This window comes from Oryx dammah, unplaced genomic scaffold (assembly GCF_014754425.2).
Source record: "Oryx dammah isolate SB20612 unplaced genomic scaffold, SCBI_Odam_1.1 HiC_scaffold_29, whole genome shotgun sequence".
Taxonomy (NCBI): Eukaryota; Metazoa; Chordata; class Mammalia; order Artiodactyla; family Bovidae; genus Oryx; species Oryx dammah.
Genome location: NW_024070213.1, coordinates 65,671,563 through 65,693,179, shown reverse-complemented (window position 1 = coordinate 65,693,179; position 21,617 = coordinate 65,671,563). Strand labels below are relative to the sequence as shown.

At 39.4% G+C, this 21,617-nt stretch overlaps 1 pseudogene; it reads left to right on the top strand.

Moving 5' to 3' along the window:
* LOC120858064 overlaps nucleotides 1-12,455 on the top strand; it is a 40,522-nt pseudogene extending 28,067 nt beyond the window's left edge.
* The last annotated feature ends 9,162 nt before the right edge of the window (nucleotides 12,456-21,617 follow it).

The following is a 21,617-nucleotide window of genomic DNA, read 5'->3' as shown; positions in this document are numbered from 1 at the left end:
TCCCTAAAGAGACAAAGACCTGTTTGCAGAAAACTTTAAGACACTGATGAAAGAAATAAAAAATGACCTAAACAAATGGAGAAATATACCATGTTCTTGGATTGGAAGAATTGATGTAGTGAAAGTGACTATACCACCCAAAGCAATCCATAGATTCAGTGCAATACCAATCAAACTACCAATGGTATTTTTCACAGAACTAAAACAAATAATTTTACAACATTTATGTAAACACAACAGACCCTGAAGAGCCAAAGCAATCTTGAATAGGAAGAATGGAACTGGAAGAATCAACCTACCTGACTTCAGACTACACTACAAAGCTACAGACATCAAGACAGTATGGTACTGGCATGAAAATAGAAATATAGACCAATGGAGGAAGACAGAAAGCCTGGAGATAAATCCATGCACCTATGGGCACCTTATCTTTGATAAAGGAGGCAAAATTTTACCATGGAGAAAAGACAGTCTCTTCAACAAGTGGTGCTGGGAAAACTAGTCTGCTACATGCTAAAGAATGAAATTAGAACACTTCCAAACACCATACACAAAAGTAAACTCAAAATGGATTAAAGACCTAAATGTAAGACCAGATACTACAAAAACTCTTAGAGAAAAGAATAGCATAACACTCTCTGACATAAATCACAAGATTTTCTATGACCTGCTTCCTACAGTAATACAAATAAAAACAAAAATAAACAAATGGGGTCTAATTAAGCTTAAAGGTTGTTTCTTTCTTTTCCTTTTTTTAAAATTCACAATGAAAGAAACTAAATAAGGTGAAAAAACAACCCTCAGAATGGGAGAAAATAATAGTAAATGAAACAACTGACATAGAATTAATCTCTAAAATATACAAGCATCTCATGCAGCTCTTTATCAGAAACCAAACAGCCCAATCAAAAAGTGGGCAGAAGACCTAAAACATTTCTACGAAGAAGATATACAGATAGCTAATAAACACATGAACATATGCTCAATATCACTCATTATTAGAGAAATGCAAATCAAAACTACAACATGATATCTCACACTCAAAATGGCTGTCATCAAAAGTCTACAAACAATAAATGCTGGAGAGAATATGAAGAAAAGAGAACCCTCTTATACTGTTGGTGGGAATGCAAACTAATACAGCCACTGTGGCAAACAGTATGGAGATAACTTAAAAAGCTAGGAATAAAGCCACCATATGACCCAGCAATCCCACTGTGGGGCATACACCCAAAGAAACCGGAATTGAAAGAGACACATGTATTCCAGTGTTCACTGCAGCACTATCTAGGACATGGAAGCAACCTAGATGTCCATCAACAGATGAATGGATAAGGAAGTTGTGGTATATATACACAATGGAATATTGCTCAGTTCTAAAAAGGAACATATTTCCTCAAATATGCAGATGACACCACCCTTATGGCAAAGTGAGAGGAGCTAAAAAGCCTCTTGATGAAAGTGAAAGAGGAGAGCATAAAAGTTGGCTTAAAGCTCAACATTCAGAAAATGAAGATCATGGCGTCTGGTCCCATCACTTCATGGGAAATAGATGGGGAAACAGTAGAAACAGTGTCAGACTTTATTTTGGGGGGCTCCAAAATCACTGCAGATGGTGACTGCAGCCATGAAATTAAAAGATGCTTACTCCTTGGAAGAAAAGTTATGACCAACCTAGATAGTATATTCAAAAGCAGAGATATTACTTTGCTGACTAAGGTCCGTTTAGTCAAGGCTATGGTTTTTCCTGTGGTCATGTATGGATGTGAGAGTTGGACTGTGAAGAAGGCTGAGCACCGAAGAATTGATGCTTTTGAACTGTGGTGTTGGAGAAGACTCTTGAGAGTCCCTTGGACTGCAAGGAGATCCAACCAGTCCATTCTGAAGGAGATCAGCCCTGGGATTTCTTTGGAAGGAATGATGCTAAAGCTGAAGCTCCAGTAGTTTGGCCACCTCATGCAAAGTGTTGACTCATTGGAAAAGACTCTGATCCAGGGAGGGATTGAGGGCAGGAGGAGAAGGGGATGACAGAGGATGAGATGGCTGGATGGCATCACTGACTCGATGGACGTGAGTCTGAGTGAACTCCGGGAGATGGTGATGGACAGGGAGGCCTGGCGTGCTGCAATTCATGGGGTTGCAAAGAGTCGGACACGACTGAGCAACTGAACTGAACTGAACTGAACTGAACTGAGTCAGTTCTAATGAGGTAGATGAGCCTGCAGAGTGAAGTAAGAAAAAGGAAGACAAAGATTGCATATTAATGCATATATAAGGAATCTAGAAATATAGTATTGACAACCTACTTTCAGGGCAGTTAAGGAGACACAGTCATTTTGGACCCAGTGGGGGAAGGAGAGGGAGGGATGATACACCAGAATAACATTGAAACATATACATTACCATAGGTAAAATAGGTAGCCAGTGGGAATGTGATGTATGACACAGGGAAGCCAAAGTCAGTGCTCTGTCCTGACTTTGACAACCTGAAGGGATAGGGTGGGGAGGGAAGTGGGAAGCGGGTTCAGGAGGGATGGGACATATGTCTACCTCATGCTGATTCATGTTGATATGTGGCAAAAACCATCACAATACTGTAACAAAATTATCCTCCAATTAAATATACATATATATAAGGAAAAAAGGCTACCAGTAGAAAATGGTGAAAGACATGAATATTTCATTGAGGAGCATATGAAGATGGCAAATAAGTACATGGAAACGTGTTCAAAATAATTAGCTACTACAGAAATTAAAACTACAATGAGATATAAGTCAACATATATTAATATGGCTAAAGTGAAAAACAATAGCAAGTAAAAGTGGGATACATTGAATGGATGTTAGCATTCTTTCTGTAATATTTTAGTGTTGCAAGATGTTAGCATCAGAAAAGCTACATAAGAGGTACAACATATCTGCCCTTCACCATTTCTCATAATCGTATGTGAACCTATAATCATTTCAATAAAAAATGCATCAAATGTACCAGTATACCTTGTTTTTTTGCACTTTCCTTTATTTCACTTTGCAGATACTATGGTTTTTGCAAATTGAATATTTGTGGCAATCCTGAGTCTGGCAAGTCTATTGGCACTTTTGCTTTTTATTTTAAAAGCATTTGCTCATTTAGTGTTTGTCATGTCACATTTGATAAATTCTCACATATTTTAAACTTTAAAATTATTACTAAATTTGTTATGGTGACCTGTGATCTTTAATGTTACAATTGCAATTGTTTTGAGGTGCCAGAAACCACACCCTTATAATACGGAGACCTTAATAAAAGTTGTGTGTATTCTGACTGCTTCACTGACTGATTAGTCTCCCATCTCTCTTCCTTTCTTTAGGCCTTCCTATTCCCTTTGACACAAAAATACCGAAATTAGGTACATTAGTTACCCTATAAGGGCCTCCAAGTGCTCAAGTGAAATGAGGTGCATGTCTTTCTCTTTAAATAAAAAACTAGAAATGATTATTCTTAGTGAGGAAGGCATGGCAAGAGCTGAGATAGGCTTAAAGCTAGACCTCTTGCAGCAAATACTTAGCCATGTAGTGAACATAAAGAAAAAGTTCTTGATGGAAATTAATAGCGCTACTCCAGTTAACACATGAATGATAAGTCAAACAGTCTTACTGCTGATACAGAGAAAGTTTTAGTGGTCTGGATAGAAGATCAAACTAGCCACAATATTTCCTCGAGCCAAAGTCTTAGCCAGAGGAAGATCATTAACTCTCTTCAATGTTTGGCTATGAAGGTTGGGAGAGATGAGGAAAATGAAGACGAAACGTTTGAAGGTAGTAGAGGCTGGTTCATGAAAGAGGCAAAGCAGCCATTTCCGTAACGTGAAAATACAAGGTGAAGCAGCAAGTGCTGATTTAGAAGCTACAGCAAGTTATCCAAAAGATCTCACTAATATAATTAATGAAGGTGGCTACACAAAACAACAGATTTTAAATGTAGATGAAACACATTTCCCTTGGAAGAATATGCCATCTAGGACTTTCAGAGCTTGAGAAGAGAGGTCAAGGCCTGGCTTCAAAGCTTCAAAGTACAGACTGACTCTCTTGTTAGGGGCTAATGCAACTGGACTTGAAGCCAGAGCTCATTTACCATTCCAAAAAACCTAAGGCTCCCTTAAGAATTAGACTAAATCTACTCTGTCTGTGCTCTATAAATGGACAACAAAGCCTGGATGACAACACATCTGTTTACAACATGGTTTATTGAGTATTTTAAGCCCACTACTTAGACCTACAGCTCAGAAAAAAAGATTCCTTTTAAAATATTCCTGCTCATTGACAATGAACCTGGTCAGCTTAGGGCTCTGATATATTCAATACAATGAGTTTAATGTTACTTTCACACCTATTACCACCACACCTATTCTGCAATTCATGCATCAAGGAGTAATTTTGACTTTCAAGTCCTACCCTTTAAGAAATATACAGATAGTGATTCCTCTGATGGATCTGGGCAAAGTCAAATGAAAACCTTCTGGAAAAGATTCATTCTAGGTGCCATTAGAAACATTTGTGATTCCTGGGGAAGATTCAGAATATCAATACAAACAGAAATTTACAGAAGGTTGATTCCAGCCCTCATGGATAACTTTGAGGGGTTCAAGACTTCCTCAGTGGAAAAAGTAACTGAAAATGTGGCAGAAATAGCAAGAGAACTAGAAATAGAATCTGAAGAAGTGACTGAAATCATGATAAAATAAATGAGCATTTGCTGTTAGTGAATGAGCAAAGAAAGTGTTTTCTTGAGATGTAATCTACTCTGGGTGAAGATGCTGTGAAGGTTGTTGAAATGACAACAACAGATTTAGAATATTATATCAATTTAGTTGATAAAGGAGCAGTAGGGTTTGAGAGGCTTGATTCCAATTTTGAAAGAAGTTCTATTGTGGTTACAGTGCTATCCAAAAGCATGGCAAGCCACAGAGAAATTATTCGTGAAAGGAAGGGTCAATCGAGGTGCAAACTTCACTGTTGTCTTATTTTGAGAAATTGCCACAGCCACTCTAAGTTTCAGCAATCACTACCCCGATCAGTCAGCAGCAATCAATATTAAGGCAAGACTCAGCACGAGCAAAGAAGATGATGACTCTCCAAAGGTTCAGATGATGGTTGCCATCTTTTAGCAATAAATTATTTATTAATTAAGACATACACACTGTATTTGAAGGGGCTTTCCTGGTGGCTCAGCAGTAAAGAATCCACCTGCAGGGTAAGAGCCACAGGAGACATGTGTTTGATCCCTGGGTCTGGAAGATCCCTTGGAAGAGGACATGGCAACCCACTCCTGTATTCCTGCCTGAAGAATCCCATGGACAGAGGAGCCTGGATGGCTACAGTCCATGGGGTCTCAAAGAGTCAGACACAACTGATGTGACTTAGCACGCACGCACATTGCATTTTAAACATAATGCTACTGCACACCTGATAGACTATATTATATGCATAACTTTTATGTGCACTGGGAAACCACAAAATTCATGCGACTTGCTTTACTGCAATATGTTTGCCTCATTGTGATGGTCTGGATCAATATGTGCAATATCTCCAAGGTATGCCTGTATCTAAAATATATAAATCACTCTTCTGAAAAGTCCTTCCAAAGGTCTACCACACTTCAAACAACAGAATAAACCCCATATTCCTTACTCTGACTGTTCCGTCTGTCCTCCAAATATCTGGGAGTTAGTTTCCTAATTGTCATTCACATTTCTTTTCAAATGTTTCCTCCTAAGAGACGCCTTTCCAAGTACCCTATCAAAGTATGCAGTGCTTTACTTTGTCCACTCACCACTTAACTTTATTTCATTTTCCTTAAAGCTTTTGTCAAATATGGTATTGTCTAGTTTACTCACATATTGCATAATTCCCTCCCTAATCTGACAAAAATGTAAACCCATGAAGGTATGATATTATTTTTTTTTTAAGAATTATTTCCCCAGATCTTAAAAGAATGTCTAGCAAGCAGCAGGCACATTCCTGTTTATTTAAATAATGAAATAAAAGAAGAAAAAGGGAGGGTGGAAAAGAGAAGTTGGACTATCCGCTTGCTTGAATAGTTGAATCACAATATATGTCTGAGTCAATTCTGTTAACATAAAAAGACCAAGCTGGGGAGTGGGATATAATAAGTAAAGCAAAGATCTCCAATGATAGGCAACACTGAACACACAGAATTGCGGTGAATGGCAGTGCTGAGCTGCTCAAACCAGGAATGTGTTCATTAATTTCAGTAAGTTCAACTTAAGGAGGGTGACCGTCGCAGCGCTCCAGATCCGGGCTCTGGGACGGCCTGACCGGGTCGATCAGCATCTCCCCGTGCCCCTGCGGCCGCGGAGACGGACCGCCCGTCCGGCCTTCTCCTGGGCCGCCCTCAGGAGCGTTTGCTTCGCCCTCGGCCCCGCTCCGGAGGTGGGGACCTGCCCGGACTGTGGCTTGGAGGTCGCCAGAGGGCGCGCCTGGGTCCGGGCCCTCGGGTTCTTTCTGCCCGAGGTGTTTTCCGCGTCGCACTCCGGAGGTGGGGACCCGCCCGCCGGGGTCGTGAGGGTTGACCGGGGGAGGCGCGTGTGCGGTCCCCCGTGGGGTCCGGTCGCCCGAGGCGTCTCCCGGCACACATGCTTTTTCTTTGTCAAAGTCCCGATGGGTCCGGAGACGGGGATGGACCGGACCCTGCTTCCGCGGGTGGCCGGGGAGGGCGCGCTCGACCCTTCAGCGTGCCCTCGTGGGTCTCGGTCGTCGGACGCCTCAACCCTCTCCAACTCCCTGAATCCGTCAGGAGGTGGGGAGCGGCTCGGGCCGTCCTGGGTGTCCCGTCTAGGACGGTCTGGGCCCCGGGCGCGGTCCCTGGTCGGGGCCCGCTCTTCCCGTTGGAAGCGCCTCGCTGACGGTTCTTTCCTCTTTTTTCTTTTTGCACATCGAAGCCAAATCCCCGTTCGGAGACTCGGACGGACCGGTACCCCTACCCGTGTGGACGAAGCGGGGAGGGCGTCCCCGGCCAGCTCAGAGCTTCCCTGGTGGCTCAGAGGTTAAAGCGTCTGCCTGCAATGCGGGAGCTCTGGGTTCGATCCCTGGGTCGGGAAGATCCCCTGGAGAAGGAAATGGCAACCCACTCCAGTATTCTTGCCTGGAGAATCCCATGGACAGAGGAGCCTGCGAGGCTACAGTCCACGGGGTCACAAAGAGTCGGGCACGACTCAGAGACTTCACTTTCACTTTCACAAGTTCAACTCAGTCACTCAGTGATGTCCCACTCTTTGTGACCCCATGGACTGCAGCATGCTAGGCTTCCCTGTACATCACCAACTTCCAGAACCTACTCAAACTCATGTCCATTGAGTCAGTGATGCAACCATCTCATCCTCTGTTGTTCCTTTCTCCCACCTTCAATCTTTCCCAGCATCAGGGGCTTTTCCAATGAGTCAGTTCTTCACATCAGGCACCAAAGTATTGAAGTGTCAGCTTCAGTACCAGTCCTTCCAATGAATATTCAGGACTGATTTCCTTTAAGATGGACTGGTTGGATCTCCTTGCAGTCCAAGGAACTCTCAAGAGTCTTCTCCAACACCACAGTTCAAAAGCATCAATTCTTTGGTGCTCAGCTTTCTTTATAGTACAACTCTCACACCCATACATGACTACTGGGAAAACCATAGCTTTGACTAGATGGACCTTTGTTGGCAAAGTAATGTCTCTGCTTTTTAATATGGTCATAGCTTTTCTTCCAAGGAGCAAGTGTCTTTTAATTTCATGGCTGCAATCACCATCTGCAGTGATTTTGGAGCCCCCCAAAATAGTCTCTCACTGTTTCCATTGCTTCCACATCCATTTGCCATGAAGTGATGGGACCAGATGCCATGATCTTAGTTTTCTCAATGTTGAGTATTAAGCCAACTTTCTCACTCTCCTTTCACTTTCATCAAGAGGCTCTTTAATTCTTCTTTGCTTTCAGCCCTAAGGGTGGTGTCTTCTGAGTATCTGAGGTTATTGATATTTCTCAATATTCCAGATTGTGCTTCACCCAGCCGAGCATTTCTCATGATGTACTCTGTATATATTTACTCTAAATATATAGCCTTGATGTACTCCTTCCCCAATCTGGAACCAGTCTGTTGTTCCATGTCCATTCTAGCTGTTGTTTGTTGACCTACATACAGATTTCTCAGGAGGCAGGTCAGGTGGTCTGGTATTCCCATCTCTTGAAGAATTTTCCACAGTTTGTTGTGATCCACACAGTCAAAGGTTTTGGTGTAGTCAATAACACAGAAGTAGACGTTTTTCTGGAACTCTCTTGCTTTTTCAATGATTCAACGTTGTCAATTTGATCTTTGGTTCCTCTGCCTTTTTAAAATCTAGCTTGAACATCTGGAAGTTCACAGTTCACATACTGTTGAAGCCTGGCTTGGAGAATTTTGAGCATTATTTTTCTAGCATGTGAGATGAGTGCAATTGTGTGGTAGTTTGAGCATTCTTTGTCTTTCATTGGGATTGGAATGAAAATTGACCTTTTCCAGTCCTGTGGCCAGTACTGAAGTTTCCAAATTTGCTGGCATATTGAGTGCAGCACTTTCACAGCATCATCTTTTATAATTTAAAATAGCTCAACTGTAATTCCATCACCCCCACTAGCTTTGTTCGTAGTGATGCTTCCTAAGGCCCACTTGACTTCACATTCCAGGATGCCTGGCTCTAGGTGAGTGATCACACCATCATGGTTACCTGGGTCTTAGAGATCTTTTTTGTATAGTTCTATGTATTTTTGCCATCTCTTTTTAATATCTTCTGCTTCTGTAAGGTCCATACCATTTCTGTCCTTGATTGTGCCTTTATTGGTCATTAATTTGTGAGTAAATAGAGTGAATATGTCTGTGTAACTGGAACATGGGAAAAAAATAAGTGGCACAATCACAGTCTTTAAGGAACTTGAAGGACAAGGAAGGTGTAGAGTCATCTTCACTACATCACAGCTCTCTACCATCTTATCTCAAAGGTATGTCTTCTCGATTTGAATTGGGGAAAAGCAGAGCTATAGAGGGAGAAATATCTTTACTGAAATAAAACCTATCAGTCTGGCAAATCTTCACCTGTATTTAGAGGAACATAACTGCTCAGAAACACAAAATGGCTTCGTAAATGACATAGAGCTAAATGTACCAAATGTAAAAGTCCCAACAATTCCTTTCATAGAGTCATGGAATTGATCTTGGTGGCAGAAAAATATTCACTCTGGAATGGACAAAAGACTGTATGCACTCAAATCCTGATAGAAAATTTTTCCTTGTTTCCTGTTAGCACAAAACCTGTCAGGATAGCCTGAGATTTGCAGCAGAGAACACTGTGAAACTTACAAGTGAGGGATGACAATTGTTCTAGCCTCTACCACCAAGTAATTATGCTGCTTAGAAATCATGGCAAAGGGACTTGAAAACAATGTCTCCATATGCCACAGTTGCTGGAATTATCCCTCAGAGAGATTCCCTGGTCATTTCTCGTATGTAGAAGCTCATCAGATAACTATAGGAAGAACATATGGAGGGAAACATAGTACTATTAGTAGAAAAGTCTACATAATAATGTATTTATATTCTAAAAGATCTTGCTGCAAACAAACTTACTAGAAGTAGTTATGGCTGTTCTTTCATGCCATCAGTTCAGTTCAGTTCAGTTGCTCAGTCATGTCTGACTCTTTGCGACCACATGAACTGCAGCACGCCAGGCCTCCCTGTCCATCACCAACTCCCAGAGTCCACCCAAACCCATATCCATCGAGTTGATGATGCCATCCAACCATCTCACCCTCTGTTGTCCCCTTCTCCTCCTGCCCTCAATCTTTCCCAGCATCAGGATCTTTTCCAATGAGTCAGCTCTTCACATTAGGTGGCCAAAGTACTGGAGGCTCAGCTTCACCGTCAGTCCTTCCAGTGTCATCTGCATATCTGAGGTTATTGATATTTCTCCCAGCAATCTTGATTCCAGCTTGTGCTTCCATAGGTAGTGACATAATACTCACTGTCTCAAATACAACCACCAAGACTGTCAATTTATATCAAATATTTGCTAGTCTCCCAGCCAGAGGGATTGTCTACTCTAATTTTCTCTTCCAATATTGGAATTCTATTAGATAGTTAGTGAAGTTCAGACATGTTTATTCTTTTGGAAGATAGAATGCTGAATTTTGTATAACTGTAACCTATTTCAATGGTACACTACTTCTATAAAAAGGACAGAATTGATTGGGCTTAGTGGTTCAGAGCTTCTTGTCTCCAATCAGAGAGACCTGAGTCCCTGTTCAGTCTCGACAACTTGGCACAAGTTATTTATGCTTCCTAAGTCCTAATTTTCTCCTGTGTAAAATAAGGGCACCTGCTGCTGCTGCTAAGTTGCTTCAGTCGTGTCCGACTCTGTGCGTCTGCGTAGACGGCCTCCCACCAGGATCCCCTGTCCCTGGGATTCTCCAGGCAAGAACACTGGAGTGGGTTGCCATTTCCTTCTCCAATGCATGCATGCATGCTAAGTCGCTTCAGTCATATCTGACGCTGTGTGACCCCATGGACAGCAGCCTACTGTCCAGGCAAGAATACTGGAGGGGGTTGCCATTTCCTTCTCCAAAATAAGGGCAATAGCAACTAACTCTGCAGCTGTGAAAATCTTTTGAAATAATTAACATCAAGAGGGATCTGACAGGTAAGTGGTTATCACCATCATAATTATTATTGAGTAGTTTCCCAACTAATACATTTATTTTAAAGAATAATTTTATCCTACTAGAATAAAGGATAAAATACAACATTCAGAAAATCAAAACTTTCATTTTTTCCACAAGAGTGACAGTTACCAGTATGAATAAATACATACACAGGTTCAAATCAGTCAGAATGTTTTGAAATAGAATTGTTTTGTTTCGACTGAGGCTTGACACTCTAATATTTAGGTAAGATTTCCTGCATATTATTTTACCTATTTGGGGGCTTCCCATGTGGCTCAGTGGTGAAGACTCCACTTGCCAATGCAGGAGATATGGGTTTGATCCCTGGGTTGGGAAGAAACCCTGGAGTTAGGATATGGCAACTCACCTAGTATTCTTGCCTGGAAAATTCCATAGACAAGGGAGCCTGGCCATGGCATTGCAAAGAGTTGGACCTGACTGAGTGACTGAGCATAGATGCATTTTACCTATTTATGTCATATAAATCATGATTTCAATCAATAATTCTATCAAAAAACATTTCTTTTTGGTAACTTGCTATTTGGTAGGCAAGGTCTTTGCAGTGGCACAATTGGTAAAGAAGACCTACATAAAATGTGCCACAAGGTCTCGTGACTTTTGCTGTTCGTGACTTTTTTAAGCCCTTGGCCCTCCCTCTGTCACTGATGCTAATGGAAAAATTTTATAACAGTAATCTCAGTTTAGACAGGGGTGACAGGGAAAAAGTCTAGATTTGAAAAACAAGCATTCATGTAACATTTTTAACAGATGACAAGTTCTAAGACTACAGTCTTCTTTGACTTACACTGGGCTTCTTTCAGGGTTCCATAAAGTTGGATAGAAAGTTTTGTTTCCTTCTTAAGAATCATTTTTTAAAGAAGCTAAGAAAGGTAGAAATCTGTAGACTATGTATTCACTATGATAAATTTAAGCTTGGATTTGGAATGTGAAAAGTAGGTTATCTTTTATGACTCTATGCTTTGATAAGATTATACAAGCATTTATCACATTTCCACTTTTTCAAGACTTTGTAAGGATAGGCTAGAAACAAATATGCCAGGAGACAAAACTTACTCGATTTTCTTCCCTGTTGAACAGATTGAAAGAATAATTGTTTCTAGTGACTCACCATATAGATGAGTCTTGATAACTCAAGGAAACCAGATTTTTGTCAGGTCTAGTTTATGGGAAAGGTGCACAGAACCATAGGCCTGGGATTTGATATCCGTCCAACAGTGGACTTATAATCACTGTAAAGCTGGTGCTGGAACAATGTAAGGTTTAGGGCTGCCAACTCTGGGCAGTGGAAAATCCACCTATAACATATAGTTAGCCCTCCTTAGACACAGTCCAGTTCCTCTGTATCCATGGTTCCATACCTACAGATTCAACCAGCTAGGAAATATGTAGTATTGTGATATTTATTGTTTAAAAAAAAGGGGTGTATGTGGACCTGTACAGTTCAAACCCATGCTGTTCAAGGGGCAACTGTATCTGTCATGTAGAAACTAGTTGGAAGAAATACTAGGACTCCATTGGGGATCAGGAATCTAAACAAAGGATGTCATGTAAAGAGGGATGTTAAATAGCCATCAGTGACATATTTTCATAAGCCAAATGAAATATAAAATTAACTTAATTATACATATACGTTAAGTAAGCAGTACCTTTATTTTATCTTTCTCTTTTCAGGTATAAATCAACCTGGCAAGGAAATGCAATGATTATGTAGAGTATCAAAAACACTGAGCACTGCTTGCCTGAGAAAGAAGGGATTTATAATTTGGTAATATTCAGGTCGAACAATGCTGAAGGCTGATTTTTATGTTAAATACCTTTTCCTATAAAAGGGTAGTTGTACTTAAAATTTATAGCATTGATTATAGAAGCAAAGAGGATAATGCCTAAGAAAAACATGTCAGGATAACCACTGGCTCCATCATATTACAGCAGCATATAGCTGTTTTATAGATTTATTGTAATAGTTTTAAAAGGTCATTTAAATATGAAGACAATCGTCAGGCTTGGCCCTTTAAGAATTTGCTTTTAGCAAAGTACGTTGAGACTTATGTTAATGGAATTTCCAGGACCAAGCCTCTAGTTAGATTTAGACCCTTTCAATATTTTTAACCTTTTACTATGATCTCTGGGTTTGAAGGTGGTGACTCCATTTCAGTCTAGGACCAGTTCTGCCAATATTCTGCCCCAATGGGCAGCCTCTTCATGGAATAGAATAAAGGGCTAAGAATCAGTATATCTCACTTTCTAAAAGAAATTCTGGTTTTAAAAAATCCTCTTCTATTTCTTAAGTATACTTGTATGTGTCACACTATGCAGTATTATTTTCAGTTTTAATAGCAAAATTACCATTGATAATATACTTCAGTTCAGTTCAGTTCAGTCACTCAGTCGTGTCCGGCTCTTTGCGACCCCATGAATCGCAGCACGCCAGGCCTCCCTGTCCATCACCAACTCCCGGAGTTCACTCAGATTCACGTCCATCGAGTCAGTGATGCCATGCAGCCATCTCATCCTCTGTCGTCCCCTTCTCCTCCTGCCCCCAATCCCTCCCAGCATCAGAGTCTTTTCCAATGAGTCAACTCTTCACATGAGGTGGCCAAAGTACTGGAGTTTCAGCTTTAGCATCATTCCTTCCAAGAAATCCCAGGGCTGATCTCCTTCAGAATGGACTGGTTGTATCTCCTTGCTTATAAATAAAAACTCAAAGTACAGAAACCAGGGAAATAGATAGAACACAAGTCTGAAAATCTCATCTCCATGTTTCAGCAGGTGGTTCTGGATTTTCTTGGCTCTACCAAGAGTCTCATAGTATTAATTTTTGTTTCCATTGTGCATTTCTCTCTCAAAGTTGCTCAGTCATGTCTGTTTCTTTGCGACTACATGGACTATAGCCTGCCAGGCTCCTCTGGCCATGGAATTCTCAAGGCAAGAATACTGAAGTGGGTTGCCATTTCCTTTTCCAAGGGATCTTCCCAACCCAGGGATCAAATCCAGGTGTCTCACATTGTAGGCAGATTCTTCACTGTCTGAGCCGCCAGGGAAACCCTTCATTATGCATTATATAAAGAAAAGCAATTCTAAGTAAAAGGATGTTTGAAAAAAGAAACTAGCCCATTAACAGAACATGTGAGCATCTGTGTGTGTGTGTGTGTGTTTGTGTGTGTATGCTTAGAAACTGTAATCATCCTATACAAAGGAAATAATCACTCTACTGGGGAAGAATTATGTTGTACAGTGATTCTTGGCTGAAGACAGGTGGTCCTAGAAAGTCCAATGAGACACGAGCAGTTATTTCCAGGTCATCTGGGACAAAGCTTGCTTTGTTTGCATGTAGAGTCAGGGTCCAGGATCTCATACATCCCCATCGCAATGGGTCCTGAATTCACTAAAAGGGTCTCTAGTTTCTTCCATGAAAAAAAGTTATTCTGTAACTATTTCAGGAAAAACTCAGCTTGCCCAGTGGGGTGCTACAAGGCATATTCCTGATGAATTCACTTCGGCATCTCTTCTATATTTCTGTCACTTCCAGAAAAATGTCATGCAGCAACTGAATAGCTCTTGGACTTAGATTTGGAGGCCTGCTAAAGTTTAATTTTAAGCAATAATCACCATGCCATTGAAAGTGTGATGGGAAATGTTAATGCATCAAAGCAGGAAACACATGGCTGCTGCTGCTGAGTTGATTCAGTCATGTCCGACTCTGCCTGACCCCATAGACAGCAGCCCACCAGGCTCCCCTGTCCCTGGGATTCTCCAGGCAAGAACACTGGAGTGGGTTGCCATTTCCTTCTCCAGTGCATGAAAGTGAAAAGTGAAAGGGAAGTTGCTCAGTCGTGTCCGACTCAGCGACCCCATGAACTGCAGCCTACCAGGCTCCTCCATCCATGGGATTTTCCAGGCAAGAGTACTGGAGTGGGTCGCCATTGCCTTCTCCGAGGAAACACATTATATTTTATAAATTTGGAAAATCTGTTTGATAGGCAATAAACATTAAGGCTAAGAGTTCTAATTTTTTTTTCTCTACAAAAAGCTCTAATTTTCATTGTTGGGTCATATAATATTTCCTACATGGAATTTAAATGTCAATAATACTGAGCTGGCAATTTAATTTCTGTTCAGATAATTTAAGTAGAATCTTTGTCCAAACTAAAAGTTATAGAAATTCCACATAAATTTAATTTCTGTTCAGATAATTTAAGTAGAATCTTTGTCCAAACTAAAAGTTATAGAAATTCCACATATTTGTAACTCAAAACAGTCTTTTAACTTTTACTATATAAAGTGAAGTGCTGCCATTCCTGGATTGTACAAAAAGTGGTAATGACAGTGTTCAAGAGAGGTTTACTTTAGTGATGCCAAATGACAATTTGATGCAATTATGTGTTCAATTCAGGGGAAAGAAAAGAATATCCTACCCAGTGAGCTGTATATTAAAATAGCATGCTTATTCTCTAAATTCCTTATAGTCCATGTTATCCTAATATCTACTTTGGCAGCTACAACTCCAAACAGTCTAATATAACTGATTTTGTATATACCCATTGTGGGATATTAAACAATAACAAAACCCAAACCTTTAAAAAATCCTAGAATTCATATCAAGGGTCAATAGCAAGCACTTCATTCACTTTTCATTTTAATGACATTCTTTTGTAGAAGACCTCAAAGTGGAATCAGTAATTTTCCTAATGTCTAGAGAAGCTGCAGTTTAATTTTATTTTCCAAACTGTGCATGTTTTTTTATAATTAAACAGGGAGGTAAGAAGTCCAAGAAGAATTTCCTTGATTTGTCTCAAAACTGGAATATTATTTAAATATATTTTGTTTGGTGAATATATATAAATTCACTCAACTCATTCACAATAAAAGCTATGGTACCTTAAACTGCTTTTGCCAGTTACAGCCCTGTCAAGGTGACTTCTCTTTCTGTTTCAATTACTCAGCTTTGCCATTGTTTAACTATTACAGTGATGGAAGGCTTGCACTACTCTTATTTATGGAGAGTGACATTTCACTAGAGAGAAATCTCCCCCACTGAATGTAGAAGGAAATGTTACATTAATGGATACCAAAAAAGATGCCATGAAATAGTGAAATGAGCAGTTTCTATTCTGAAAGATTTGGAAATCAGAAAACATTATTTCTAATAAGTGAGGGATCATTACCACCGCATGTTTTGTGCATAGCTTGCTTTCCCACCATTTTGTTAGAGAGACGCTATAGAGGCCCTTGATATCTGCAAATTGGTGACATTTTCCCCATGCCCTTGAAAATAAGCAAGTAATAGAGCCTTTTAGATATATTTTTGCATGGTGTTTTAACTTGAAATACAATAGAGTTGGAGATGACATTTGGAATGGGCTAATATATTTTGTTAAATGGCATTTTCAATAAGCTCTATAAGCTTCATTACCAGTTTCTCAAGCACAGTGAGTCTCAGATGTTTTGACCATCAGTCAATGCTGAGGCATATAGGAAAACATTATCTTGATGTGCTGTAGAAACTTATGAATTTACCACCAATTTAAATACTAATGGAAGAAACTATGGATTACAGATCCAGATAGAGACCACAGCAGGGTTTTGTCATAATTTATACATAGAGTCAATATTATTCTTAAATCAAAGTCCATCAAAGAACAAACAACAGTAAGTAACTGCAGTGTGCTTAGTGACTGCTTACCATGTGCTAGGCACTGTCCTAAATGCTTTTCACATATTCTCTCACTTTATCCTCAGATTGTACCATGAAACAAAATGATAGTCCGTTTACAGATGAGGAAACTGAGCCCTAGGTTGTTTAAATCATTTGACCTGATTCAAAGCTAGCAAGCAGTGGGTGCATATCCACTAGTATGCCTACAAAGCCTTTAAGTATAACCAGGACATAAGACTGCCTCCTTTGTTCTTCTTAATGTGTTCTTCTGCATCATATAAGAAGTACTGATACACAAGTAAAAACTGCTGGAAGACATTTTTATAGGGATGAAGCCATTTCTTGTCAATGAAATGAGCGTAAAATCCTAAGAAATACTGACAGAAGCTTGGTGTAAACTTGTTCCTATGCAACTTTCTGCAGATGCTGCCACTGCTCACAGCTCAGCAGAGCTCTAGAAACCTCCTGTTTTTAAGAACATGCCATTCTCTTTATTTAGATGTTGCAGAGATCAATGTAATGGGAACCTAAAAAGGTAGTACTTGGATTCTATGACTATCAAATAATCTCGTTCAAAAAAGTCAGGTTAAATACCCTGTTTAAACTCTCATTCTTGACAGACTGCCATAGTGGTATGCTCCCTGCTCGTCTCAGATCAGGAAATCTTCAAAGGTCATAATTCCCTTCCCCACTATATAAACATTTCCATTATATTAGTAGGAAAATGGTGAAAGTGAATGGATCAGACAGAAAAGCAGTTGAGAGTTTGGCCTGTAAGTACATGTACAACACTAAACACGCATCTTCATACCCTCTTGAACTACTTTGCTTTGAGAGAAGAGAGTTTTATGGACAAAATGGTTTGAGCTCCTTGAAAAATCTTCCTCTTTCCAACAATACTATGAGTCAATTGGTCTCCAAATCAGTCAATATATAGCACATTTTAAAATATACATTTTAATATAAATGGTAGATAATTAAGGTATACAACATGATTTGATATACACATATCAAATATATATGTATATCAAATCATGTTGTATAGTGAAATAATTACTAAATTTAAGTTAATTAATGCATCTCCTCATATACTTATCATTTCTTTTTATAATGTACCTGAATCTATTCTTCGCATATTTCTGGTATTCAGTACAGTATTGACTATAGTCATTATGCTGCACATTTGATCTCTGGAGTTATTCATCCTACAAACTGCAACTTTGTAGCCTTTGACAAATTCTCCCCATTTCCCTCACCCCTCTAGCTCCTGGAACCACCTTTCTACTCTCTTCTTCTATGCATTTAATTTTTTTGTAGATCCCACATACAGTATTTGTCTCTCTGTATCTGGCTTAATCTTAGCATAATCTCCTACGGATTCATCCATGTTGTCACAAATGCAGGACTTCTGTCTCTCTCAAGGCTGAATAACATCCTACTGTGCATGTATATATGCACATATATGTATATAAATGAATATATTTATATTCATTTATTTTGACATTAAAGTCCACAGAAAAGTGGGATCACAGTATTTGTCTCTCCCTTTCTGACTTACTTAACTTAGCATAATACTCTCTAGGCCCATTTGTGTTATCACAAGTGGCAAGATTTCAATCCTTTTTATGTCTGAGTATTATTCCACTTTATATACATCCCACACCTTTGTTTATCCATTCATCTGTTGATGGACACGGGCTATTTCCATATCTTGGTTATTGTGACTAATTCTGCAATGAACATGAGGGTGCAGATATCTTTGAGTTCCTGATTTCATTTCTTTTTGACATATAACCAAGAGTGAGGTTGCTAAATCATACTTTTTAAAATTTTTTGAGGAAAACTGTATCATTTTATATAGTGGCCATACCAATTTACACTAGCATCAAGAGTGCACAATGGTTTCCTTTTCCTCACAACCTCATAGCACATTTTATTACTGGTTTTTGGTGTATATTTCTCAATGGTCTATCACATATGTCCATATAGATGTTGTACCTGTTGCTCACTATATAAGGCAACAAACAACGATGTATCAATAAAAAAAACTGAAGATGGGGAAAATGAATGCAAATCCTTGTTAATGAACAAAGGGAAGGTCTAGGGATATTCTTAATGAGACATCATTCAGTGATATTGTTGTTCACCTATTCTCCTTATTCTCAACACTTTAATCTCTAAAATTTTAATCCATTCAGATCAATGAATGTTTTTCCCCTTAAACTCCTGACATTGAATTTATAACATAAAAAAGGTTAATTAAGAGTCATTACACCAACTAGATCATATATATTTTAGTATTTTGAAAACTGTTAATAGATGGCAATCATCCATTCAACCATTCATCCAACCACACATTTCTCTCAAACCAAAAATGAAATGTGCAGCCATGCTGTTAAGTCAAATCCTGCTAGCTCTCCACCAAGTTTTGCTCTTTACTTCTTTCAGTGGAATGTGGGCAGAAGCGAAATGTGTCCCCTTTAAACTGCAGGACCCTCCAAACTCAGTTCTACTATGCAGTTGATAACAATGCCCATAGGATGGTAGAACTGCCCTGCTCATCTGAACCACAGATTGCTTGATGGAGTGGAGCTTGCCTGCAAATCTTGCACTGTTAAAGTGCAAATTTCTATCTTATTTGAACCATTGATTTCTGGGTCACTCTGTAGTTGGCTCAGACAGTGAAGAATCTGCCTGCAATGCAGGAGACCTGGGCTTGATCCCTGGGTTGGGAAGATCCCCTGTAGGAGGACATGGCAACCCACTCCAGTATTCTTGCCTAGATAATCCCCATGGACTGGTGGGTTGCAGTCCATGGGGCCACAAAGAGTCGGACATGATTGAGCGACTAGCACACACAGCACACTGCAATATCAAGTTGGCTTTCATACCAATCAATATATGTAACTTGAAAACTGGAACTATATCTAGTTTAGATTGTATGTGTTAAAAGCTTTGATCCTTAGCCTTCCTTGTATATTATGGAGTTTGGTAGCTTTATAATCCTCTTTTCTATCAGAAAGGAGTTGGCTCACCGCACTGTGATCGCTTCTGTATATTATCCTTGATATCCAAGGTGCAGACAATTCTTATACTCTCTGTATATAAGTCTATACAATTCAGATTTTAAGGTGTAGAGTCTTTATCAACTATATTTATGTAGTACCAGCTATATTTTCCTATTTGCTACTGAAAAGATACTTGTGATACTGGACTAGGGTAGCTGCATTCTCTGCATTCACTATCTTGCAGCTAAAGGTCATGTTTTATTTCTCTCTGGGTCTTGGTGGAAATTGACACATGAGACTAGGATTTTCTGAGTTATTGGCTACTCTGGTTTGGGTTTGGGTGGGCCAATTATAACTTTGATTAAGTTGTGTGAAGAACTCTCTCACTACTCATAATTCACATTATTTAACTTCCTTTGCTAAACTATTACATTTCTTATTTAATAGGGTAGTAGGATATATTTGACTGTATATATTTTGGTTCTCTTTTTTCTTTAAACCTTTCCCAAAAGCTGTAAGTTATACCTACCTTAGGAAACAAAAACCTTAGTAGCAGAATAACTGAGGCAGAAGAATGGATAACTGACCTGGAAGATAGAATGGTGGAAGTCTCTGCCTTAGAACAGAATGATATAGAATGAAAAGAAATGAGGAACAGTCTTAGGGACCTCTGGGATAACACTGAACACACCAACATTCAAGTTATAAGGATCCCAGAAGAAGAGGAGGAAGACAAAGTGTCTGAGAAAATATTTAAAGAGATTACAATTGAAAACTTCACTTCCATGGGAAAGGAAATAGTCACCCAAGTCTGGGAAGTGCAGAAAGTCACATACAAGATAAACCCAAGGAGAAACATGCCAAGACACACGTTATCAAGCTAACAAAAAGTTAATACAAAACCAAAATATTAAAAGCAGCAAGGGAAAAGCAATAAATAACATACAAGGGAATTCCCATAAGATTGCCAGCTGATTTTTCAGCAGAAACTGTGCAGATCATAAGGGAATGGCAGGAAATATTTGAAGTGATGAAAGAGAAAAACCTACAACCAGCAAGGCTCTCATCCAGATTCAATGGAAAAATCAAAAGCTTTACAGACAAGCAAAAGCTAAAAGAATTCAGCACCACCAAATCCAGCTTTACAAGTGCTAGGTTGGAAACACAAGACAAGGAAAAGACCTATAAAAACAAACCCAAAACAATTAAGAAAATGGCAATAGGAACATGCATTTCAATAATCACCTTAAATGTAAATAAATTAATTGTTCCAAACAAAAGATAAAGACTGGCTGAATGGATCCAAAACCAAGACTCACAAATATGCTGTCTACAAGAGACTCACTTCAGATCTAGGGACACACACAGAATGAAAGTGAGGGAGTAGTAAAAGATATTCCATGCAAATGGAAATCAAAAGAAAGATAGAGTAGCAATACTCCTATCAGACAATAGAGACTTTAAAATAAAAGCTGTTATAAGAGACAAGGAAGGACACTACATAATGATCAAGGGATCAATCCAAGAAGAAGGTATAACAATTATAAATATTTTTGCACCCAACATAGAAGCACCTCAATATATAAGGCAAATGCTAACAGCCATAAAAGGAGAAATTGGCAGTAACACAACAGTGGAGGACTTTAATACCCCACTTATACCAATGTACAGATCATCCAAATGGAAAATTAATAAGGAAACAGAGCTTTAAATGACACATTAGGCCAGATATAATTAGTTGATATTTATAAGACATTTTCCTGGTGGCTTAGATGGTAAAATGTCTACCTACAATGCGGGAGACCTGGGTTTGATCCTAGGTCAGGAAGATCCCCTGGAGAAGGAAATGGCAAACGACTCCAGCACTCTTGTCCAGAAAATTCCATGGATGGAGGAGTCTGGTGGGCTACAGTCCATGGGGTTGCAAAGAGTCAGACATGATTGAGTGACTTCACTTATACTTATTATAAGATGTTCTATAAAAAGCAGCAGAATACACTTTTTCCTCAAGTGCACATGGAACATTCTCCAGTATAGTTCACCTCTTTAGTCACGAATCATACTTCAGTAAACTTACGTTATCAAGCATCTTTTCTGACAACACTATGAGATTAGAAGTCAACTACAGGAAAAAAAATACTGTAAAAAACAACCTCTTGGAGGCTAAACAGTATGCTACTAAATAACCAAGAGATCACTGAGGAAATCA